This window comes from Macaca nemestrina, chromosome 17 (genome assembly GCF_043159975.1).
Source record: "Macaca nemestrina isolate mMacNem1 chromosome 17, mMacNem.hap1, whole genome shotgun sequence".
NCBI classification, from domain to species: Eukaryota; Metazoa; Chordata; class Mammalia; order Primates; family Cercopithecidae; genus Macaca; species Macaca nemestrina.
The window spans coordinates 59,239,902-59,248,100 of record NC_092141.1 but is presented as its reverse complement, the minus strand read 5'-3'; the positions used below and the strand labels follow the sequence as shown (position 1 = coordinate 59,248,100).

General features: G+C 54.4%; 1 pseudogene; it reads left to right on the top strand.

Annotated features, from left to right (window-relative positions):
- Nucleotides 1-716: 716 nt before the first annotated feature.
- On the top strand, nucleotides 717-1,408 carry LOC105472430 (mRNA turnover protein 4 homolog pseudogene; annotated as a pseudogene).
- Nucleotides 1,409-8,199: the final 6,791 nt, after the last annotated feature.

The following is an 8,199-nucleotide window of genomic DNA, read 5'->3' as shown; positions in this document are numbered from 1 at the left end:
CCAGCACTTTGGGAGGCCGAGGCAGGCGGATCACTTGAAGTCAGGAGTTTGAGACTTGCCTGGCCAACATGGAGAAACCCCATCTCTACTAAAAATATAAGAATTAGCCAAGTGTGCTGGTGCATGCCTGTAATCCCAGCTACTTGGGAAGCTGAAGCAGGAGAATTGCTTGAACCTGGGAGGTGGAGGTTGCAGTGAGCCGAGATTGTGCCACCGCACTCCAGCCTGGGCGACAGAGTAAGACTCTGTCTCAAAAAAAAAAAAAAAAAATTGTTGTTATGAAGGCTTACTGTCAAACAAAGTAGGAAGAATGTGTTTAGCGATGTTTAGCTGGATGGTGACCCTCCAGTTGTACTCTTGTCCTGGACCCCACACTGTTTAGGGGCAGCTTGCTTCATTGCTCATTTGCTGCTGGACCCCAGGGCATGACCCACAAAGGCTTCCTCTGCCTGAGGCTCCAGAGTTCCCTGCTGTCTTCACACAGCCCTGGACCGTGGGAAGGTGGGGAATCCCAGAACACATATTTTGCTGTGCTTTTCCCAGACCTCAGACAACATCTCCTTCCCTTGTCACTGTATGATGGGCAAGTGACAGCTCATACTTCCAGTCTCAGCCCAGATCTGCCCTCCCCGGCTCCAGCAGGCTGCCCCTTCAGATGCCCCATGGTATTTGCAAGTTACCTATTAAAAGTGGTTCTTCCACGTGGATTCAGCGCGATGCCCAAATCCAAGCGTGACAAGAAAGTCTCCTTAACCGAAACTGCCAAGAAAGGCTTGAAATTGAAACAAAACCTGACAGAAGAGCTTTGGAAATGTGTGGACACCTACGAGTACCTTTTCATCTTCTCTGTGGCCATTGTGAGGAACAGCAAGCTGAAGGACATCCGGAACGCCTGGAAGCACAGCCCGATGTTCTTTGGCAAAAACAAGGTGACGATGGTGGCCTTGGGTCAGAGATGAGAACAAAGACAACCTGCACCACGTCAGCAAAAGGTTGAGGGGTGAAGTGGGTCTCCTGTTCACCAACCGCACAGAGGAGGTGAATGAATGGTTTACGAAATACACAGAAATGGACTACGCCCGAGCTGGTAACAAAGCAGCTTTCGCTGTGAGCCTGGACTCAGGGCCCCTGGAGCAGTTCCCCAATCCATGGAGCCACGGCTCATGCAGCTGGCCCTGCCCACTGCCCTCAAGAGAGGTGTGGTGACCCTGCTGTCCGACTGTGAGGTGTGCTGACTACGGAGCAGGCTTGCGTCCTGAAGCGTTTTGGGGATGAGATGGCTGAATTCAAGGTGACCATCAAATACATGTGGGAATCCCAGTCGGGAAGGTTCCAGCAGATGGGAGATGACTTGCCAGAGGGTGCATCCGAGTCTGCAGAAGAGTCAGACTCAGAAGACCATGACTGAAAGGGACTCAGGACTGAAAGTCTCCTGGAACCTTCTGAGTCTCACTGGACCACGCAGGACTGCTGCCACCCCTCTAGAGACAGCAGCGTTTTATTTGGCTGTAGAGCGGGAACACGCTGGGCACTGACTTCCTGCAAAGAATAAAACTTTGCAGGGTGCCTCCCTAGAGACAAAAAAAAAAAAAAAAGGTTCTTCTGCCACACAGGAGGTTTGTGGGCTGCCTCTTTATGGATCAGGACCTTTTCTTGAGCAGGAACTTGGGAGCTCTGGGAGTAGGGAGCGGGCAGGGCCTCTGTGTGGGGCCCAGAGCTCAGTGCTGGGATGATGAGGCTTTGATATCTCTGAAGTCTGCAGGGTTTGAGCACGGAAGAAACTCAAAATTCTAGGGAAAACTAGCTGAGGACTTGGGCTTTGCCCAGGGGTGAAACCACCTGAGAAGGCCCCAGAGAACCAAGGTCTGAGAGGAGGTTGGTGGGAACCCCCACTGGCACCCCTGCCAGCCGCCATCTCTGAGGGCCGGGGTGGTGACTGGCAGCCAGGGCTCAGTGAGGAGGACAGAAAGTGAACAGGGGCCTCTTGCAGAAAATCAAGGCTCAGCTGGTGGCTCTGAGGTGGGGGAAGAAGGGGAAAAGCCAGATGTTGGAGGCAGCCAAGGTTGGGGGTGGGATGGAAGTGGCTGAGCTGAAAAGACGCAAGGGCCAGCCTAGGAGGCCAACCCATACCTCACTCACAGCCTCTAGCACCCTGGAGAAGGCTGTTCTTGTTGGCAGAAGCCGGGGCAGGTGGAGAGTGAAGGGAATCCTGCCCTTCCTATCCTCAGAGGACACTTCAAATGAGTGGCAGCCCCGATATTTACCAAGTACCTGCTATGTACCAGGCACTGTGCTGAGGGGCTTCACCTCACTTTCCCTAGAGAGCCATGGCCTACCTGTCGGGTGGCATCAGAGACCACCTAATCCAGTTCTCACATTTGCCAGAGGAGGAAGCTGAGGCTCAGATACAGGGAATGGCTTGCCCTGGGGTGAGCGGGAAGTGGACCCTGGGCTGGAGTTTGGGTCTCTTGACTCCTTGTCCCGGGTGCTTCCTTAACTGTCCCTGGGCCATCCAGGACAAGGACATGCTCTGCCCAGAGCTGGTGGAACCACAGCAATGGACCACCCCAAGCTCCCGCCATGGTAGCTGGCCCTGCCCTGATGCCACCACCCTCTGTGCCCCTGCCATGGCCCATAATGCCTGGTGGCTAGGGGACTAGGAGGGGCTGATTCAGCTGCAGGCCATTCTTTCTCTGGAAAGAAAGAAAGGGCTCTGCCTCCCACAGGCCCGGCTATCTGCTCTCTCTGGATCCCTGACTCCCCATCCAGCCTTCAGCATCCCTAAGGCCCATGGGATCCTGTCTCCTTTAACCCAAAGCCAGGAGGAGTCTGAGACAACCGTTGGGACTGGGAAGTGAGAGGCCAGGTCCCCTGTTTCATTCTATGTATTTTTTTCATCATTATCATCATTGATATCCTCACAATGATTGAGAACATCTGAGGGTCCACTCTGGGCTCTGCTGACAAGCAGGTACTATTATTTCCTCCATTTTTCAGCTGGAGGAAATGGGGTCAGAGAGAGTGATTGAAGCCCAAGGTACCCTATTCAAGAGTCAGAAAGGGGCTGACTCCCTGGTCCGCTGGGGGTGTGCAAAGGTGAGCAGTCCTGCTCTATCTCTATCCCCTCTGAGCCCACCATCAGCTCCTCCTCCGTCTCCCGGGACACCTGGGAAACCAGTTATGACGCCTACCCTCCCTTCATGATCACCCCTCAAGGCCGCAGTTTTGCAGCCAGAGGAACTGTCCATCCAAGAGTCGGTGTGTGCGCAGACCCCATCAGAGGGCGAGCCTGGGGATCCTCCTGTCTGCCTCTGTCCTCTCTCCCATCCTGCCCGCGGCTGTGCCCAAAGGCGGCTCTCGATGTGCTGGGAACGGACGGGAATGCTGCTCACAGGGTTGGGCATGCTGGCACGCACCTGTAATCCCAGCTACTCAGGAGGCTGAGATGGGAAAATCACTTGGGGCCAGGAGTTCGAGACTAGCCTGGGAAACAGTGAGATCCCTGTCTCAATTTTTTTTTTTTTTAACGAAAAGAAAGAAACCCTGTTGACAGTCCCTGATCATTTAGCCCACAAACATGGACTTCAGCACCTATTGTGCCCCCACAAGGTCCTGGGCACTGGGCAGGGAGGTCTGGGATGTAGACTCTGCCCTCCTAGAGCTCACTGTCCAGGGTAGGTGGAGAATAGACCCACCACCTCCATTCAACCTGCAGACAGTGAACCTTGTGTGCCAAGCACCACTGTAGGCACTAGGGATCCAGATATGAACAGAACAGCCCAAATCTCTGTCCTCAAGGAGCTCACATTTGAGAAGAGAGAGACAGAATGGAACTAAAATAAATAAGCAGGTGACATAGCCTGTAGAAAGGAATATGTGCTAGGGAGGAAGATAATGCAGGCAGGGGTCAGAAAGTGGGAGTGTGGAGGTTGCAATCATATCACAAAACTCATTGGTGCTGTGACAGGTTGGGGGCTACAGGAGAGCAGAGAAGGGACCTCTGACCCCTCCCTCAGCTGTGCTTGCTCTCCTGACGGGAGTTAAGAATGGAAATGGGGAATTCGGATCACCTTTGTCCCAGGCCCGTGGTCCCTAAACATCATGGCAAAGAGCAGGCACAGTGGGGCTTTCTGAAATGATCTCTGACACTGTGTGAACCAGAATGCAAGGGGACGGACTGCACATATCTGGACATGAATGTGCATATAGATGTGTACCATCGATAGACACCCAGTTTCTCAGCACCAGTGCTATTTCAGGCACCTTGTCCCTAGGAGGTCTCAGACGCGAAACAACGGCTTGCATGAAGGCAGGGAATGTTGAAGGCAGAACCATGGGGCAAGAGGTTACAGAAAACATCCCGGGAAGCAGCAGAAGTTGAACCAGGCTAGATGGCCTTCACTAGATTAAGCTCTAAGAGCTGCAGCTGCCTGTAATGAAATAAAATGGGCTAGCTCAGGAGGTAGCGAGTTCTTATCACCAGAACCTCAAAGGAAGGCTTGACAACTTGTGAAGGGGATTCAAGGACTGGATTGGGGGATAGCACGAATATCCTCAATAAGGTTACTTGGGTCCTATAAAGTTGGGGGAGTCACTAAAAGACTGGAGGGAGGAATGGTGGCATTAAGCACTTGAACTTTATCTTAGAGGGCAATAGGGAGCCATGTTGGGTGTTGGAGCAGCAGAGAGACACATGGAAGGCTGAGTCTTGGAAAGATGAATCAGACAGCACTATGCTGGATCAGATTAGGGTAAGGGGGGACATGGAAGGGAGGAGACCAATTACTAGATTAGCCAAATGCATCAGTGGGGGTGTGTGGTTGTGAACACACGTACAACGTGCATGCAAGCAGAAACCTCCGAAGACTAGACAACTCTCAGTTGTGAGAGCATTGAATGGTCTCTAGTCTTGAAGCAGGAGTTGAACTCAGTGATATTTCAAGCCCATTTCCAAAGTTTTAGGCACATGCGGGAGTGTCTGGGTGTGTGTGCACATCTGGGTGTCTATGAGTATCGACTGAGTTAACTGCTCCTTCATCAGCGGGGTCTGGTGTGGTTAGCAGGAGTGCACACCAAGGGGTGACTTGGTGTTCAGGTGACTTTGTGGGCCTCTATTTGGGGGTGTAGCTGGGAAGTAAACATTCAAGATACTCATGACCCTGTGGGATTTTGCTGTCCCAGGTGTGACACACAGGTGTGTGTATGTGGGTATGTGTGTGTAGGAGATGGGATTGGGGACGTCCAAGGGCTGAGTGAGGCTTTGTGAGAGAATTTGATGTTGCAGCTTCAGTGGAGGACTGGCCTGGCGTGTGGCTCCCTGTGATGTTCTCTCTTTTTTTTTTTGAGACAGAGTCTCGCTCTGTCGCCCAGGCTGGAGTGCAGTGGCCAGATCTCAGCTCACTGCAAGCTCCGCCTCCCGGGTTCCCGCCATTCTCCTGCCTCAGCCTCCCGAGTAGCTGGGACCACAGGCGCCGCCACCTCGCCCGGCTAATTTTTTGTGTTTTTAGTAGAGACGGGGTTTCGCCGTGTTAGCCAGGATGGTCTCGATCTCCTGACCTTGTGATCCGCCCGTCTCAGCCTCCCAAAGTGCTGGGATTACAGGCTTGAGCCACCGCGCCCGGCCAATGTTCTCTCTTTTTTTTCTTTTGAGACAGGATCTCACTCTGTTGCCCAGGCTGGAGTGCAGTAGCGTGAACATGGCTCACTGCAGCCTTGACCTGCTGGGTTTAACCAATCCTCCCATCTCAGCCTCCTAAGTGGCTAGGACCACAGGCATGCTCCACCATGCTGGGCTCATTTAAAATTATTTTTATTTTTTGTAGAGACAGGGTTTTGTCGTGTTGCCCAGGCTGGTCTTGAACTCCAGGGCTCAAGCGATCTTCCCGCCTTGGCCTCCTAAAGTGCTCAGATTACAGGCATGAGCCACAGTGCCCAGCCCCTGTAAGGTTCTGATTTCTGACCAGTCTGGGGACACCAGTTTTGGGGGTTGCTGTGAGCCAGGGCCTTTCCCATACACCAGCTCCCTGAGCCATCCTAGCTATCGGGCATGATCCTTCTTGTTTCCTTGCCCAGAGTCACAGTACAATGCAAAACACAGCCAGACCCCAGGAGTCCAAGTGCAGAACTCTTGCCTCAGTGGCTACCTCTATTACGTGGGGAGGTGAGTCACCAGAACACAGTCGGAAGAACAGTGCTGCCTTTACCTCTGGGCAAGGCATCTCCTCCCAGGCACCCATGCACCTTCAGAATCCCGGGAGAATCCCTGACCTCACCCTGACCCACCTCCCTCCACCTCCAGGCTCCTCAGCTCCCCTAGACCCCTGCTCCTGCAAACCCACATCCCGCAGCAACCTCATCGGAAAGCTGGGAGCAGCTCGCAGTCAGCATCCATGTTTTTACCCCAGCTGGGTGCTGCAGTCATTTTTCTGGCGCAGGAGGGCGAGGGGGCGGCTCGTGGGCGTTGAGACGCCGGGCTGTCTGCTCTGCTCGGCCGCTGGTTATTACCTCTCCTCAGGCTCCCATTAGCCCGCCTGCCCCAGAGGCCTGCGCAGGCTCCCTGCACCTCGGCACCTTTGTTCCTTAATTATCACTGGGGAGTTCGCTCACCTGCCTGCCACTTTCTAAGAAGCTGTCTGGCTCCCTTGGCCATCCCGCACCCCCAGGACCTAAGCCTCTACGCCCTCTGGGGTGGGGGCTGGTGTCTAGCAGCAGCTTGCCCAAGGCTTCAGCCAGCTCGGGAGCCTCAGGTCTGCCCCATTCCAGCCCCTCATAGAAGCCTTTTCTCTTCCTCTCTTCTGCCTTCTGCAAGAACCCTGCCTGGATTAACTCTGTCTTGGATATCAGGACGCGGAAGGGACTTTAAATTGCCATGTGGCCCACGCGCACGGTGGCTCATGCCTGTAATCCCAGCACTTTGGGAGGCTGAGGCGGGAGGATCACCTGAGGTCGGGAGTTCCAGACCAGCCTGGCCAACGTGGCAAAACCCCGTCTCTACTGAAAATACAAAAAAGTAGCCGGGTGTGGTGGCGGATGCCTGTAATCCCAGCTACTCAGGAGGCTGAGGCAGGAGAATCACTTAAACGCGGGAGGTGGAGTGGTTGCAGTGAGTGGAGATTGCACCGCTGCACTCCAGCCTGGGCAACAGAGCAAGACTCTGTCTCAAAAAAAAAAAAAAAAAAAAGGCCATGTAGTTCGATAGTGGCCCCCTCACTTGCTACTTGGATTGGGCCACCTACAGAAGGTGCTCAGTGAATATTCAGTGAGAGGATGAGGAACCTCTGCAGCCTCTATGTGAATGTCTCAGTTGATAGCAGCTCACTTTTTCCCAAGGCAGCCAGTGCCACCTTGGATGGCTGGGATGGTTATAAAACCACTCTCCCCTCATGTACTGCCCACATCTCTCCCCAGGACCTTCTGATCTTCATGGCCCTGAATCTAGACCCCACCTTTCTGTGTTCTGAGTCTGAGCCTCAGTCCTGTGTTTCCTACTAGGGGCTCCTTGATGTCCGCACCTCAGGCAGGAAACTTCCCAGCATGAGGCTGTGTCCAGGAGCACTCGCTTCTCCTTCCAGGCTTAAGGATTCAGCCTTACCCCAGCCCAACTCTAGCGCCTGGGTCTCCTTCTGTCTCAGGCCTCTGGCTGCTCTTCCTGGGGAGGAAGGTGAAGGGGAGGAGACACTGGGGTGAAAGGCCAGGTGCCAAACAAGCTCTGACAGCCGGCAAGCACCAGGGAGGGAGCCTGCTGTACACGCAGACCAAGGCTGCCCTGTCGAGGGGAAGGCCTGGTGGAGAGTAGGAGGCGGCACCTCCCCTCCCCAGCTAGCCTGCTACCCTGACCCTCACACACCTCTCTGCCTCGGGGCACTGTGGGTTTCAGCGCCTCAGAGGCTGAGCTTCCAGATGAAGGAGCCAGGAGTGAGCTGACTCAGGTGGGCACCAGGGGCGTCCTCCTGTTAGGACGGTGCCTGCCCTCAGCGTCTAGGGCACAGCACTCCTCTCCCGGGGAGGACCGCCAGGGGATGAAAGTGGCTGTCAGAGTCTGTGGCTACCCCTGGACCCAGCCCCTTACCTATGGTTACACAGAGGACGGGGACATGCAAGACACAAAGAACCCTGTGACCACAAAGCATCTCAGAGCCTGAGGGGGATCTCCTTGGGGGCCACTCCACTCAGCGTTGCCATCTCCTCCCATGCCTCCGC